General features: G+C 35.3%; 1 long non-coding RNA gene across 13 annotated transcripts; it reads left to right on the top strand.

Annotated features, from left to right (window-relative positions):
- The first annotated feature begins 7,575 nt into the window (after positions 1-7,575).
- On the top strand, positions 7,576-17,022 carry LOC121751445. Of its 13 annotated transcripts, none has more exons than XR_006040084.1 (5): positions 7,576-8,454; positions 8,546-10,560; positions 10,652-10,695; positions 12,590-12,666; positions 14,013-17,022. It is a non-coding gene; the product is annotated as an uncharacterized LOC121751445 (long non-coding RNA). The 13 variants fall into 13 exon arrangements; XR_006040083.1 differs by having other exon boundaries at positions 12,569-12,666; XR_006040087.1 differs by having other exon boundaries at positions 10,652-14,161; positions 15,064-15,155; positions 15,239-17,022.
- The last annotated feature ends 1,454 nt before the right edge of the window (positions 17,023-18,476 follow it).

Genomic DNA, 18,476 nt, shown 5'->3' with positions numbered 1-18,476 from the left:
CTACCCGGGCATTTTGTTGAGGAGTCTAAACACATGAGTGTTGTATGACAGTACCAAAAGAAGCATATAGGGAAGGGATATTGAACTCAGGAGCATTATCACATTGAATGGCTTTAATTTTCTTCCCAAACTGAGTAAGAAATGTGTTAAAAATTTGAGAAAGAATTACCCCAGCATCAGATTTGTTTTGCATCAAAAAGGTCCAAACAAATCTAGAGCAGTCATCCACTATGGTGAGGAAATATTTGAAACCTTAATTAGTGGAAGGAGTGAAAGGTCCCCAGGTGTCACAGTGGACAAGATCTATCTGATCTTAGGAAAGACAAGTGTTTCTGCTTTGCAAGCGGGCAAATCTCACACAGAGAAGTGGTTTTATTTGTGAAATGAAGAACATCTCACATGGATTTCAATTTGTTATAGGATAAATGTCCTAACCTTTTGTGCCATACATCAATACTAGTAACAAGATTAGCACAAGGAATTACATAAGAAGCTGTAAAAGAAGAAGGAATAGCAGAACCTTTATTCTCTTCTGGATCAGAAATCTCAGGGGTGTATAGATTGCCTATTCAGCTACCCCTCCCAATCACAGTTGCCTGAGAAACTCCCTGAATTTCAAAAGATTATGAGTGAAAACCACAGTACATGGAAGTGAGGAAGTTAGGGAACTGATGGAGATGAGATTAAAAGTGAAGCAAGCTGGGAACACATATGAGAGTTATAGAAGAGTTTAAGGTGATAGATCCAATGTGTGTAACTGAGGCAGTTGCACCATTGGGAAAATGTACAAAAGCATTTTTAATGGCTGAATAGGTGTTGAACATGGATAAATCACAACAAACATGTTGAGTGGCTCCTGTGTCTAGAAGCAAAAAAGGATTTGATGCAGTCACTGAACCACAAAAGGAATAAAAGAGATAGTACCTGTGAAGAAAGTACAGTTTGTGGATGGAGAAATATTTAGTGGGGCAGAAAAGTTTGATGGAGATACAGGAGTTGTTGGTGAAGAGAGAGTGGCAGTAGAAGCAAGTTGAGTCTGCAGAAGGTGAATAAGTTGTTGGCACTGCTCAGGAGATGGCACAACAACACCAGGGGAGAGAGCAGTCTTATCACATGAATCATCAAAGCTATCCTCCACAAAATTCACAGATTTGAAAAAATTGTTATCCTTAGCATTAAATTTTCCTTTTCCCTTGCCAAAACTCGAGGGGAATCCATGAAGTGCAAAACATTTAGCCAAGTATAATTAGTCTTGCCATAATGAGAACACAACCTGTTTCTATTGTATGATTGAGCAGCATTAGCATAATACAACTGCTCACTCATTGAAGGAGTAATAAGAGATGCAGTGGATGCATTGCCATCAATTGTGCGTTGTCTTTCTTCCTGCAAAACAAGAGAGAAAACCTTGGATAAATGAGGTGTAGGAATCATAGACAAAATGCTTGACCGGATCTGAGATAAACTCGAGTTGAGGCCGATCAAAAATTGCATGCTACACTCCTCTTCCTGGTAGGTATGCCGCTTAGAGGTACTGTTACATCGACATGTGCCACAAACACACCAAGCAATTGGCTGAGAGTGCCTATACTCATCCCAAAGTATCCTCATATTGGTGAAATAGGTGTTAATATCATCCTGCCCCTGCGAGAGAGACATAATTCTCTGTCGCAACTGATAGGCTCGAGCTGTGTCAAGCTGAGAAAAACAATCGCGTAGATCGGACCAGATCTCATGTGCGTTGTCGATATACATGATACTCGAGCAGATCTGAGCTGAAATTGAGTTCCGAAGCCACGATACCACCATATTATTGCATCAAAGCCACGCCGGAAACAATAGATCATCATCGGCCGGCCGAAGAAGAACACCGTTGACGAACGCGAGTTTATTCTTCGCCAAAAGAGCTGTGGTGATCGATCTACTCCAATTTATGTAATTGGAGCCAGTTAGAACATGAGGAACCAGCTGAGAACTTGGATTATCGCTTGGATAAAGATAATATGGACTCGAACTATCTTCCATCGGAGGAATTGGAGCCGCATTACCACCACGACCGTTGCAATTCATCGCGAAAATGAAGAAGGAAACAAGCGGAAGCAATAGATGATCAATCTTCTACTGATACCATGTAGAAAATCTCAAAATAGGATTCATACGATCCATTCAACAATCAGGATTGAGAGATAAGAAAAGGGAATTTTATTGATAAAACTTCAATCAAAATACAAAGTCACCTAAGATCCCTATTTATACAATCGCCTAACATAACAAGATATTTAGTGAAGCAGGCTCCACACCTAACTAATTCCTGACTAACTTAATCACACTCAATGCTGACTAGATACCTAGTTACTCTGCCAGCTAGATGTTGAGTCTGCATCTTCACACTTCATGCTAGCCAAAGTTTCACATCCTTTCCATCTCACGCATGAATACTTATCTTCATACTTCATCTTTCACAATCCATCTCCTTGCGAATTATTTGTTGTAATTAAAGATGTGCAAAATCAACCACACTCGAACATCGAATCAAACTAGTAATTTCAGTTCAGTTTGGATTTTTATGTTAAAACCGAATTTTTCTGGGTATATATATTGAGACATTGGCATGATGACTATATACGTCGAAATTAATGTTAGTGAGATATTATCAAACGTGAACAATTTGGATATCCTGAAAGGCGTGAAAACAATTTCAGATCAAATCAAATTGGCAGTTCTACCAATATTTGATCGGATACAATTCAGGTTTTGAAGTATATCGTATGTTGATTCTATGATTCCATTTTCGAACCAGAAGATGATCAATAAAAGGAGTTTGAAAGTGAAACGTTGCATCCTTTCAATATCACAATTGTTTTTAACAGCTCAACCCCAGCCAGGGGCTGCCGCCCCTTGGACCCCGCTACTCGGGGGCGCTGCCCCCGAACCCCCGTCTAATCATAACGAATTCAAATAAGTGTGCACTCCGTACTTCCAACTTATTTGATATCTTATTATGACCATATTGATCAATCAAGTTAATCCAATTACACTAAAATATCCAACAATTAGGTGAATCCAACCTATTCGAATCCTCCAAAAAACATCACTACTTCATAAATCCATTAGATTTACTAAAAAAGTAAAAACATTAACATATCTCCTTCTTTTCCGATACAGACTTCTCAAATATAATAAACAATACTCCCCCGTCCCTATTAAGTGTTTACTTTTGTCATTTCTGTTCTTCCCCCACTAAATATCCACTTTCAATTTTACTGTAAATGATAATTAGATCTAACATTACACTAACTCCTTCCAAACACATTTTATTACTAAAGATGTACTTATATAGTTATATTTAACTAACTTTTTCAACCCATTCTCATTTATAATTATTTGAACTCATGCCAAAAAGAAAGTAGACACTTAATGAGACTGATGAATTAAAATTTAGTAGGACTACGTATTGAACACAAATCTTAAAGATATCACTTCTCTCACACAAAATGCAGCCTAGTGTGTCTTCTAAGACTATCCTTGAAGAATAATTGCTCTCTCTTCTATGGCACACTCTCTCCAATAACATATCCAAAAAGCCGAACTCGTGCGATCGAAAATATAATTAAAAATATTTATAGTGCAATATAAATAATTATTACATATATTACAATTTAATATTCTATTATCTTTTATAAGGCATGGTAAAAAAACACGTCACCCAACTTTATATAATATATTGTTTAGACTAATATAGAAATTTTAATATTTTAAAATATTTTTTTTTAAAATTTGTGATATGTTATGTAAATTGTTTTAATCGTTTTTTATTATTTTAAGTACGCTTATGTTTAACTTCTAATTATACCAATAATTTTATTTGTAATTTTATAAATACTATTATATTTAACTAAAAATGGATGGGTAAAAATGTATTTTACTAAAATTAACTAGGTATAATAGATATGTAACATGGGTAAATGGGTAGTTACAAATGTGACTGAAGTATAGATTTTTCAGTGGGCTTTGTGCGGGCCGGATACCAAACACTGGCTACGCAGATTGTTAACGTAGCTACTGTTGGTTTTAGATTGACTGTGATACAAAGATAGACTAACCGGACGTAATACAACTGATGTGTAATTTTCGAGTTCAATTATCAAGTGTATTATCACACAAGTCTATTTAATAAACTCTAATATTACAGCAATACTGCAAGAATACATTGTCGATTGTAATACTTCGAGTGTCGATCCACAGGGAAGGTAAAGATTAGTTAACTACAAAATTAAGAAAACACATAAAAGAAAGTATTTTGTTTTGAAGATTTTGATTTCCAAAAGTTATCGACAAAATAAAGCTACAAGTTAACTAAAGGAAGACTATTCGAACGGGAAAATATGCCACTCCAAGTTGCTCACTGGGCTTGTATTGTTCTACACCTTTAATAATGAAACATAAGAAGGGATTAAAACATCAACCTAATCACGTACACTGAACATGTTTGTGACGTATAATTCACAGTCAGCTGAACACTTGTTCCATGAATTAATTTTCCAAGATATTAAACTCCTGCGGAAGCGCGGGAGTAAAAGATCCTCTACTATAATCTCCTACTTAATCCACTATCAAATTATCCTCTGAACAATTCTAATTCGATAGCAATCCAACAATCAATCATTCCTAAACTATGTTAAAGAGACAATAGCAGAGGAATTAACATCACTACGTTATTAGCCAAAAACATAGTGAAAAATATTAAGCACATTGTTGGACACAAACATGTGAGTTCATGGGTGTAAAAACATCCATACAAAGCCTAGATTACAACTCGGAGCAACATAGAGAGCTTAACCTAGAAACATGGTGAAATTTGCAATAAAAACCGTAGGGAGCATGCTCTCGTTGAGTGGAATTGGGATTCGGAGACGGAGCGTCGGAATAATGGCAGAAACTTCTTTGAATTAGCCGCCCAAGTCAACCACTTTTCCTCAATTCTTTGTTGAATAATTAATGCTCAATTCACGTCACCTACTCTGCCACCTCTCTCCTCTTTCTTTTCTTTTTCCCAATCCTTCACGTCACTTCCGTCAACTCTCTCTGTCTCTTCCCCTTTTCTTCTCTACCTTTTCCCTTTTTTCAAAACTGCCGAGAACTGCTAAAATGCAGTTGAAAACGCCTCACCCGGCCGGGTATAATTATTAGGCATAAAATTCACCCGGCCGGGTGGCCATTTTTTAGGAGTTGCTGGAATTTTCGTAGGTTGAACATCATACCCGGCCGGGTGGAATTATTAGGCATAAAATACACCCGGCCGGGTGCCTCATTTTGAGCACTTTCTGCCCGGTCTGTCAACTTGAAAATTTTACACAACTTTTTCACCATCCGAGCTTCATTCCTTGTTTCACCATTTATTCCTCTTCCTACACCACAAAACATACTTTTGCAAGCATCAAACTATATAAATCATGTAAAGTTAGGGGAATAAAAATGTACAATTTGATTCACATCAACAACCCAATGAAGAATGGAGAAATTAAACAGAAATAAACTGAATTAAAATTACAAAGAAGAATTCGAAACAATAAACCGTAAAGATGTAAGCCGAGTCGAGGAGTCCTCTTTCCGCAAGATGAGATATACCCCGGTAGTTCTCTCAGATTGGCGTGTCTTCCCCAAAGATAAAACGGCTTCATCTTGTTCGTTGCAGCACCGCAAACAGAACAAGCTCCGACGAACTAGATGATGGCGAGGGCAGAGCTTCGACGGAAGACTATGCAGAGAGAGAGAGAGCTATGCAAATGATATGCTAAGTTTGCTTGAACTAGATGATGGCAAAGGCAGAGCTTCGACGGAAGACTATGCAAAGAGAGAGAGAACTATGCAAATGATATGCTAAGTTTGCTTGTGGTTGTGTGTCGTATGCAATGCATGGAGGGACTACCTATTTATAGGCCAAGTCCACCCATTGGGCATTGATGGAGTCAACAGCTATTATGTGTGTCATAATGGATTGACTGTAACTGCCGGAGGTTACAAGTCGTTAGGGGAGCTGGAGAGACATGATGCATCTAGACACGCTACACGACGAGATTCATCGTAGTCCTTTTGGCACACGATCCGTCGGGGTCCATCGGGGACCTTTTGTCACCCGCTATGCGTCGGGGTCCATCGTGGACGGTTTGGGACCCGCTATACGTCGGGATCCGTCGTGGACCTTTTGGCATGCGCTATGCGTCGGGGTCTATCGTGGACCGTTTGACACATGGCACCCGACAGACGGGGCACCAGGCATGGGTCACGGGACACGGTGCACTGAGTACGGCTCGCGGATCGTGACGGGGTAGCGTGCACGCGTGGACTCTATTGCCCATCTTAGTCCACTATAATTATTACACATAATAATTCATCTTATTTAATACATGTTTAATAAGGTTCTCTCCATCAATGTGGGATAATTAACTCTTTTAATTAATCCCTTGGTTTTATCTCATAACTCCTTTATAGCTCACAATTGTGACAAACTTTAATTTATAATTTCTCACTCACCGGGAATCGGTTTGGAGAAAATGAATATATCACGGTCATCTACTCCGAAAGTAGATCGTCGCTATTGCATTTAATTTTATAAAATTAAATGTCTCGTCACATTTATTATTGGTCAAAGTCCATTGACCAAACACGATTCCAACAGCTACCAAATACACAAATAAACCCTGATTACTCCTTTTATCTAGACGTAACATAGCTATCCAACGACCCCTTATCCTTATGGTATACATCGATAAAAACTAAAGCCCAAAAACCAAGGATCATTCTTCAGTCAGTCTTATAGGTTATCGCAATGCTGCCGCCCTGGATAGTCTCCATGAGCGCAACTGCATTGCATGCTCCGTAAATTTCCAACAACCCGTCGTCCCACTTCGATTTGAGCCTCGTCAACAAAAGATGCTCTTATGAGAAATTATGTGGCCCTATAAGTCTATAACCATATCATAGTGACACAGTTCTCAAATAGAAGCACCAAATTGAGTCGTCATCAATTTAAATATATCTTCACATGTAAATTAATTTAATTGAAATTATAATTAATGTAAGTATTAAATTAGTGGTCTTTATAAATTAGGACAAGATAGTCATATTACATCTCATAGATAATAAGTACAACTGGATTATCAAACAATTCATTTATTTTTATTAGTACTATGATTTTAGTCTTTTCTAATCAAGTAGATTTTGAATTTAGTTGTGTCTGGAGATATTACATCTCATCGATAGTAAGTACAATTGGATTATCAAACAATTCATTTATTTTTAGTAGTACTCCATGATTTTAGTATTTTCTAATTAAGTAGATTTTGAATTTAGTTTTATGTCTGGGAACGTACTAATATGGATGGATTAATCCCAAAAGTAGATGGTACTTTAATGAGTGGAACAACTCCCAAAGTTTATTATCCTCAAAGGACAGAAATGACCCGCCATTACTACTAAAACCAACGCTCCTTATTCAGCCACGTCACCACACCGAAACAAAGAAAAGTCCTCTCAACAGTGTCTTTTTCGATAGCATTGGTTGAATTCAATTGACTGTGAGGAAGAAGTTAGCACTAGTGGTGGGGCGTCGCACAAATTTGCACAATTTTGATGTTTATTGTTTCCTCTTTTGTATGGAGATTGGCACGGTGGCGTGTAGGAGTGTTGGTACGGGCAGCAACTGTTTGATGTATTGCATGAATGAAACCAAAGGTGTTACTATAAGTAGGAGGGGCTGGCTCTGTTGGGAATTCACTCACTGGAAAAAATCGAGGAAACCCTAATTGACCTCTGCAGCAGCTGGTTTTCAGGTCTGATCTTGATCGGAAAAAATTATGTGTGTTTTGGGGCGAAAGAGGGGGGGAAGAGAATGGACTATTTGACAGAAGAGAGCGGGCACACGCAGGCAATTGTATAGAGAGTTATACCTTTGTCGATGCGTGTGCTCACTTCTATTCTGTCAGCTTCTCTCTCCACCGCCTCTCTCTCCCCCTTCTTCCACCCTTCACACACACATCATTTGCCCTATCTTATACACCTGCCCAAGACACATCACCCTTTGCGATCAATGTACATCATCAAAATGACGAACCCCAGTTTGTGCTCATCTTCTTTTTCGGGAGTTGTGATTATATGGTTTAATTTCTTTTTTTCTGTTTCGGTATATTTAATCTATAGGGTCATATAGATAAGTATTGGTTTTTATTGCGCTTTTCTCAGTATTTATCATAGTTAAACAGTGATTTCCTGATTCAAATCCACTTTTGAGTGCGAGGATCGTTTGTTTCTATCTTGTTCTTGCTGGAATAAAGATATTAATTCGGTTATATTTTATGTGATTAACCATCTTGTTTGTGTTTCTTTGTTGGATTTGGCTGTGATAAGAGTGAGAATCATGGAGTTCGTTGTCCTTAATTATGTTTTCAGATTTAGGTATGAATCGAAAATAATGTTTTATTTTTTACCAAAGCTTTACTCAATCATACATCACAATTAAGTCAACTCACAATTTGCGTTGCTATAGGCCTATGTGTTAATTGATTCTCGTGATTAGTTCCGGATCCTCAGGTATGTAGTTTCTTGATATCACTTTTTTATATATGATTTATTGGAACTCGACTTGAGATATTTTGTTACTATGGGTTAGCTCTGGGATTGTGTCCATTAGCTTGTGAGTTTCTGAGCATATAGTCGACCTTGTTTGCTGTTAATCTTTGATAGTGGCTAAGCTATGTCAAATACTTAAAATCTATGCCTTAAAAAACTTAAATTGGAGATCTTTACTTCTTACTATTTGAATTCTCGTTCTCTTCTTGAATTGACATCAGAAGAGATTGATGTATTCATTAATATAGTTCTGAAAACTTTAAGCATGACAGTCAAAACCATCCTGATTGCCTCAAAAATGAATTTCTCAATTTGGACATAGACATAGCATTCGATGACTGTGCCTTTGTTTGTACAACCATCTAGAAATGAGATGAACTTATGAGATTAGTAAACTAATATAACATGAATGTTTTCCAAAATACAAATGAAACTCCAACTCTTAGGAACTTCAATCAATACTTTGTTGGCTCAACTCAATTGTAGAAATTTGAGTGCAATGCCAACTTTAACCATTAAAACTATTCTAGTTAGTATTTAAGTATTCCCTCCGTCCCACGTTACTTGAGGCATTTCTTTTCGTCACGATATTTAAAAAAGTTGTGTTTAGTGAGTTAAATAAGTAAGAGAGGGAAGAGAGTGTGAAGTAAAGGAATGAATAAAGTAAGTGTGATTAGATTTTTGTTTTTAGCTAAAAAGAGAAATGGCTCAAATAACTTGAGATAACCCAAAATGGAATACGACTCAAGTAACTTGGGACAGGGGGGTAGTAAGTAGTTCCACTTCGCTACGGTGCTTTCCAAAAAGAAAAGATTGGGGGGGGGGGACTAGACGACTATTAAGGATACTGTCTATGATATTGCTTTAGTGATAGCAAATTTCAAAACATTGTCCTACTCAAAAGTTTGTATTATATCAATTGTTATGTATGTTCATTAAAATGGAGAAATAGGTATGCACCATCCTATTGATTAGTGTAATATTATTTCTGCAATTCTTTGGTTTTACTCTTATTAATATTAATATATGTAAACATGGTAACTACTTATAAAGGGTTTCCTTACTGAAAAATAAAATTAGATTCGTTGAAGAAATAAGGAAGAAATAGTACTGTTTAGGGATTTTATTCATACAAAATTTGCTCGAATGTGATGTTGAAATTGTGTGCTAGCTCTAGTCTTGCCTTGATATTGCCACTAAAACAGGATTTGTATCTTTTTGGTTTTATTTGTCTACCAAAGCATGGTCATAGATAATAGTCAGTCTCTCAAAACTTGCAGATGACTATTGAATCTAATTGATGAAAAGTATTCAAACTTGTTTTTGATATGGTGACTGCTCATGATATTTACCAGTAATAACAGCTAATTTAGGTTTTGAAGGCTTGATGAAATCTTGAAAGCCCATGTGTGATGACGATCTCTTAGTTTATTATCAACTTGTGCTCACTTCTATTCTGTCAGCTTCTCTCTCCACCGCCTCTCTCTCCCCCTTCTTCCACCCTTCACACACACATCATTTGCCCTATCTTATACACCTGCCCAAGACACATCACCCTTTGCGATCAATGTACATCATCAAAATGACGAACCCCAGTTTGTGCTCATCTTCTTTTTCGGGAGTTGTGATTATATGGTTTAATTTCTTTTTTTCTGTTTCGGTATATTTAATCTATAGGGTCATATAGATAAGTATTGGTTTTTATTGCGCTTTTCTCAGTATTTATCATAGTTAAACAGTGATTTCCTGATTCAAATCCACTTTTGAGTGCGAGGATCGTTTGTTTCTATCTTGTTCTTGCTGGAATAAAGATATTAATTCGGTTATATTTTATGTGATTAACCATCTTGTTTGTGTTTCTTTGTTGGATTTGGCTGTGATAAGAGTGAGAATCATGGAGTTCGTTGTCCTTAATTATGTTTTCAGATTTAGGTATGAATCGAAAATAATGTTTTATTTTTTACCAAAGCTTTACTCAATCATACATCACAATTAAGTCAACTCACAATTTGCGTTGCTATAGGCCTATGTGTTAATTGATTCTCGTGATTAGTTCCGGATCCTCAGGTATGTAGTTTCTTGATATCACTTTTTTATATATGATTTATTGGAACTCGACTTGAGATATTTTGTTACTATGGGTTAGCTCTGGGATTGTGTCCATTAGCTTGTGAGTTTCTGAGCATATAGTCGACCTTGTTTGCTGTTAATCTTTGATAGTGGCTAAGCTATGTCAAATACTTAAAATCTATGCCTTAAAAAACTTAAATTGGAGATCTTTACTTCTTACTATTTGAATTCTCGTTCTCTTCTTGAATTGACATCAGAAGAGATTGATGTATTCATTAATATAGTTCTGAAAACTTTAAGCATGACAGTCAAAACCATCCTGATTGCCTCAAAAATGAATTTCTCAATTTGGACATAGACATAGCATTCGATGACTGTGCCTTTGTTTGTACAACCATCTAGAAATGAGATGAACTTATGAGATTAGTAAACTAATATAACATGAATGTTTTCCAAAATACAAATGAAACTCCAACTCTTAGGAACTTCAATCAATACTTTGTTGGCTCAACTCAATTGTAGAAATTTGAGTGCAATGCCAACTTTAACCATTAAAACTATTCTAGTTAGTATTTAAGTATTCCCTCCGTCCCACGTTACTTGAGGCATTTCTTTTCGTCACGAGATTTAAAAAAGTTGTGTTTAGTGAGTTAAATAAGTAAGAGAGGGAAGAGAGTGTGAAGTAAAGGAATGAATAAAGTAAGTGTGATTAGATTTTTGTTTTTAGCTAAAAAGAGAAATGGCTCAAATAACTTGAGATAACCCAAAATGGAATACGACTCAAGTAACTTGGGACAGGGGGGTAGTAAGTAGTTCCACTTCGCTACGGTGCTTTCCAAAAAGAAAAGATTGGGGGGGGGGGACTAGACGACTATTAAGGATACTGTCTATGATATTGCTTTAGTGATAGCAAATTTCAAAACATTGTCCTACTCAAAAGTTTGTATTATATCAATTGTTATGTATGTTCATTAAAATGGAGAAATAGGTATGCACCATCCTATTGATTAGTGTAATATTATTTCTGCAATTCTTTGGTTTTACTCTTATTAATATTAATATATGTAAACATGGTAACTACTTATAAAGGGTTTCCTTACTGAAAAATAAAATTAGATTCGTTGAAGAAATAAGGAAGAAATAGTACTGTTTAGGGATTTTATTCATACAAAATTTGCTCGAATGTGATGTTGAAATTGTGTGCTAGCTCTAGTCTTGCCTTGATATTGCCACTAAAACAGGATTTGTATCTTTTTGGTTTTATTTGTCTACCAAAGCATGGTCATAGATAATAGTCAGTCTCTCAAAACTTGCAGATGACTATTGAATCTAATTGATGAAAAGTATTCAAACTTGTTTTTGATATGGTGACTGCTCATGATATTTACCAGTAATAACAGCTAATTTAGGTTTTGAAGGCTTGATGAAATCTTGAAAGCCCATGTGTGATGACGATCTCTTAGTTTATTATCAACTGAATGATACCATATGCCATATGTGTGATGGTTGAGCAGTCCAATGACTTCATATTAAGTTGATTGTTCTGGTAAAAGCCCTTGCAAATATATTTCAAAATGGGGGTGATAATATTCAAATCCATTATATCATCATGACTTCAGGCAATAAATTTGTATAATATAGATTCGAGTTTAACAATTGACAAGAATATAGGCTCCACTATCAGTTTAAAATTTTTTATTTAATACTCTGTGTGCAACATGTTATATGTGTTTAGTTCGCACTGATTCGATAGACCATATGTTGGTGAGCCTTGACTATTATCTAATTTTCTGGCCTGGAACCTGCTATTATCATTATAAGTAACTTTGGTATTGTTACAAGTTTCAGTTTTCCCCTAACATCATATTAGCTTTTCTCCTTGATTTGTAAGGGATCTCATCCACGAACTGCCTAAGGCCGATGAAGATCTCATATCAGGTTATGGACTGGAAAAGATGGATGAGTGAGGTATATGTATGTGTGTTTCTTAATATTCAAATTCAAGTGCATTCCTTTTTCAATATGAGAAGTATCCATGCACCGTAGACCTACTCTGTGGATATCCTGACACATAACTGTATCTGATGTGATGAGCATGCTAGCTGCACCTGGTAGATTCATAATTTACGAATATTATTTGTTTCGGTAGATTTACTGACGAGAACAATTTATTGCCCTGGCTAAATGCTAACACAATTGTTAACCATGAAACAAGGAATGTGTCGAAATGCCCTTTCAAGCCCTCTAATTACTTGAAGTCTTCCTAGATGTTGAATTAAGGTGATCATGAAATATTCTGTATAAAAGATGGAAAGATCCTACAACATTCATTGCATTGTGCACTTGATTAGTGTATATGCGGTCATGGACGTTGCAATGATTTCAATATGAGCTTTCCATTTACCATAAGATGTTTTGTTAGAAACCAATATGAGCTTTCCATTTCATCCCATTTTTTCGTCATCCTTACTTATTGAGTATTACCCTCTAATATTATTCTTAAATGGCCAGTGTTTTATGACTGTCTATGTTAAATTCTAGAGATAAACTTTCTCAGTTGCTCATCTTTTCAAGTAGGTATCAATTGAACTTAGTTCTAAACAATGTGAAATTAACCCATGGTGTCCTATGAAATGGACTTCACTTTTCTTGGAGCGGATCTTTTTGAGATCTTTATACTTTTATGAATCGAAAAGGATCAGTTTAACCCATGATGTCCTTCGAAATGGACTTAAGAAGTTCATCATAAGTTAGATGTATTTAGTTTTATTGTCAGGATAACAATTTCTGGTGAAACTTTATATTGAGGTTCATAAAGAACAAGTAAAAAACAGGAAAACAGGAGAGAAAATTAATGTCTAGTCCGGCTTTGGCATCACATAATTATTCTTGCAATAGCAAGAACTTTGTTGCCTCGTATATACTCTCCAATGTTAATAAAACTTTTTTCTTATGAATTTATAACAGAAACCTGAAACTAGTTCTTAAGAGAGATAGTGAAAACCAGGTTTAGTTAAGAAAGATAAACAAGTTTATACATGTATTTGTCATTTTGAGTGTTGATGTAGAACAAAAGGTGGAGAAAGAGTTGAATCTAGGTTTCTTAAGGGGGATAGTTAAAACGGTACTGTAGATGGGGCTACAAATATACAGGAAAAAGCAATATTAACTGAGAATTATGTGTACCAATAAAGTTTGTTAACTAAAGAAGGTTAGCTGCCCTGACTTTATAACTTATCAGCATCCTACTGCCCACATTATTACTACGAAATTAAAATTCTTATGTTGCTTTTCGTTTGGTAAACTGGTCTCAGTTAGACATAGATGCTATCCCTCTGTAACTTTGGCACGTGGCTTAGAGTATCCACAAAGGTGGATGTTTATCATGTCCACGCGGGACGAGATGGGGAAGGAACCCACTCGGGTGGGTTGGCAAGACTGGCGTTACTCTTTCAAGCAAAAAGTTAAGTGACAGCGCCCATTGATTTCTGATATCTTTATTAGATTTTCGACATTTAAAATCACAAATTTAATGGTTGGCCTAGTGGTGGGAGTGGCTTTATGGTGTTGAAGTCGCCACCCTCATTTCTTAATTCTGCTTAATTTTTTTGTTTTATTTTGGTTTTCTTTTTATTTTTTTGTTGTTTGCTTCACCTTTTTCTTATTTTTTATTTCATTAAATCATTTTTCATTTCCTTTTAATTAATTGGTATCAGAATTGAAGATTGTTTTATTTTCTTTGATGCAAATGTACTCCATATAGATTAAGTTTTTTGTTGTTTTCTTCACCTTTTTCTTATTTTTTATTTCATTAAATCATTTTTCATTTCCTTTTAATTAATTGGGATCAGAATTGAAGTTTGTTTTATTTTCTTTGATGCAAATGTACTCCATATAGATTAAGTTTAAGTAGTAATTTTTTGGCTTTATTAGGATTTTAATTATGTAATTTTCAGCTTAATTAGAATTTTAGTTATGTAATTTTTATTTTTTTAATGAATATCATATTTTATTTAAATTGAAAAATTAATTTAATTAGATAACATAATAAATTGAAATAAGTAATGGATATAAAATAAAAAAGATGGTACCCAGGCCATGAGTAGTTAAAGAAATTGATGATGATGATGATGGGTTGTGGGTGTTGTTTCTTAAATATGAAATGGGGTAAAAAAAGTGTTGTGGGAAGGAACAATATTAGTGACAACATTTTGCATGACCTTACAAGTAGAATTTATTTAGGGTACAATAAGACTCCTTTTAAATCAAAAATTGCACATTTCAATTCCACATGTCTTTGAATGAATTTTGATAGACCCTCTAACTCTCTAACATTGTACCCTATGCTATTCTTTCCTTATGTAGGTGCACTTCTAGTCTCATGCAATGATTGTATAACTAATCTAGGGAAAAAAGTTGAAACTTGTCTCAGAATAGGCTTGAGACCTTGTTCACACGTGAGTATTCCCTGTGGATGATTGTGATTGACATTTTATGTGAACTAATATATAATTTCATTTGAATAGATGTTATTTTTCAGGTTATAAACTTCACTGGGACTTGATTTATACATTGGAAAGAAGTAGAGTATTGAGAAATATAATTTCTATTACTCAAACGTCAAAACTATACTCCGTAAGAAATCATCCATGATTGGGAACAATGATGATCACAATGTACTGAATTAAAAGGTATCTGCAAATTCATTAGCACCTTAAATTATTCTATAAGATGTTTAAGTTGTTATAACCTTAAAAGTTCCATGCTTTAGAAAATAAGTTTTGAACTCTCAAAAACAGATGCAAGGAGCTTATTAATTATCTTCTTAAGATAAAAATACATACTCAATAAGATATTACACTTTATTTTTGGGAAGTTGATGCAGTCTTAGTTCATTTGAACATTGTGACTTATTTGTATAATCTACTGGTATAAGTTTTAAAGAAAACTCGATTAAAAAATTATGTGACAACAAAACACCTGGTTGCTTTTGTTACAAAAGCCCAAGTTACAAATGTGAAGGAGGGAATGTCAGCTAGTTATTCGGGGAAAGTTGCCAGTTATTCGGGGAAAGTTGCTTGTCTGGAACTTGCTAGTGCTACGTAGCTGATATAACACCTAGCAAATGGAGACTGACTTAGTGGCTATTGAAAGTTCAAATTATTTATCCTTTATGCAAGTTATGCTCTAGTTTATTAGATTGGATGTCTTTATTTATTTTTATATTTTACTTGTGGATTCACCTTACATATGGGTTACAGGAGACATAATAAGAATGGAATTCTAAGCCTAATGGCATGTATTGAATTGCTTGCCTACCTTATGCTTTCCCCCTTCATGGTTTGTATTGAAAGGTAATAGAGGATGTCCGTTTTCGGTCTGTTGTAGAAACTCAGTTAACCATGATTCTAATCAATATAACCCTGCCCATCTTGTGAATAATATGCATGGTTTTGAATTTGAGACTTTGAGGTAGGGTTTTCTAATCAAGGGTGGCAATCCCTTGTTCCAAGAACGTTATTTGGCGATGAAATGTTTCAATTGTAAACAAATAATTTGAGGACATTTTTGTATCTTGGTTTATATTCATATACACCTGGCATTACATGATGAAATCTTCTTTAAACTTCATTTTTCTCTTGGGCGATAGTTGTGTAAAGATCATATAGTCGATGTTGTTTTATTAAGTATAGGAAAGCTCTACCCGTTCTTACTAATGTTGTTTTATTACAGTATAGGAAAGCTCTACCCGTTCTAACTAATATGCTTATTTGGTTTGGTTTTTGTCCATATAAATTCCAAAATCATTCACGAGTTGTCTTGTTTCAAAGTGCATGGCTTTTGTTTTGAATATTTGAACAAGGGTTCTTTGTTTTGATATGTGCATAATATACAAGAAATCAGAACCATATCTAGAATTACATTCACATGTCGAAGCTTACATCTGTGATACAAGGCAAGTTTATGTTCACAGGAATAATTCCTCAACTGTCATAAGCATGTTCCTAGTTATTTCAGTTTGTTTGGCTGGACATGGCCGCCAACAACGGCATAATGTAGTGAATTTCTTTCATACCTTGCCTTTAGCTACATAGCTCTCTACTCTCCATTACTATGAACTTCATGCATGTATCAAGTTGAGTCACGACTATACTTGTAGCAAACTTGAAATGTTATGAATCTATTGGGGATGCAATTGTTGCAATCTTTGTTCATTAGAAGTTTTGTTTTGAGTAGTTGTAATCCTATGTATCTATTTGTAGTACAGTACTTAAGTTTCTTTTAACAAGATATATTAATGTTGTCCAAAGATTCATTCTCATACTTAGTGTACTTAAGTTCTTTTGAGTAGTTCTTTTAACAAGTTCTATTGGGGATGCAATTGTTGCAATCTGTAATGCAAATAATACTATGTACTCTGTATATTGTTCTATGGTCGATTATGACATCGTTGTAAAACATACAGGATGCGCAAACATGTGTCCATATAACACTGAAGCTATACTGATCCAACAAGTATGTGATGTTATGCCACAAGAATGCGTGGCTTAGTGGAATTGGATGTAGATTTGCTTCTTATAACCAAAATCTAAGTTGGAGCTATGAATACATGTGTTGCACTGTATGTTGGCCACATAACTCTTAGATTTATAACCAATATAAAGACGAGTGAATAAAAGAGAAAAATAATTATAGCTATAAATAAACTAGATTATTATAACACAAGTTAGTGATTAGAGATGGAAGCAGGAAGTGGTTGTGAAGAAGATGATAGAGAAAATTTGATGTGAAGAATGACTATCAAATGGCATGATTCAAATAATGACATTATGTTTTGACAAGAGTGCGAGTGATATTCTTACTAAGTCAAGAATGACTGTCTCATGACAAGGGCGCGTCCTTAATGTGAGCATTCTCGACTTAATGATAGAGTGACCAAATTAAATAAGAAAGTAACCATTGGTCTAACTGATTAGACGTTTGATATACATTTGATATGTGTAACAACTTCAGTGAACTGCAAGTTTTTCTGAAATGTATTGCAACATTATGAGGAATGTTTTTAATATGAATCTTTTTTGGTTCTTTGCTGAAGATTCAGAAAATTAGTTACATTTACAAATCAATGCAAAAATTGCAATTTTAGTAATTCTCTTATGATACATATTGACATATGATAGTATCTGACCAATTTAACTTAGTCTAAAAAAAGCCCACTGGGAGATGTGTATCATGCAACGAGGTGCAACAACTAAAAGGTTTGTGACAAAAATGTTAAAGAAGATACCTTCATATTTTCCTCATCCATGGTTACTCAGAACCAATGTTTTGCTTAAGAGAACAATTCTGCTTTATACGCTACGATCTGTAAACTTCTTCCATATATTTATGAATTGAGTTTTTTTTGCTTATCTATGTGTTGATTAGTTTTTTTTTTTTTTTTTTTTCTTTTTTAAGGAGGATCGACGATGGTTCCCCATCTACCCTCCGATGTGACTCGGACCCCCGACCTAACAGTTGGAGGTGAAGCGTCTTACCCCGTAGGTGCGCTTCGTTGTCATTCTGGGCCCACAGGCCCAAGGAGAAATTAATCCCCAAATCTGCACTTCCTAGGATTCGAACCTGCGACCTCCTAGGAAGTGAAAGCTCCCTGATATCAACTCCCAAGCCACTAGAGCAGCTTGGTTGGATTATTTATGTGTTGATTAGTTATGTCTTGTTAGTTTCTACATCTCTTTAGTTGTTTGGTATTGGTTTCTCTCAATTGTTTCTATTAC

Source organism: Salvia splendens, chromosome 10 (assembly GCF_004379255.2).
Source record: "Salvia splendens isolate huo1 chromosome 10, SspV2, whole genome shotgun sequence".
Classification (NCBI taxonomy): domain Eukaryota; kingdom Viridiplantae; phylum Streptophyta; class Magnoliopsida; order Lamiales; family Lamiaceae; genus Salvia; species Salvia splendens.
The sequence above is the reverse complement of the archived record's forward strand: the minus strand, read 5'-3'. Positions and strand labels throughout refer to the sequence as shown.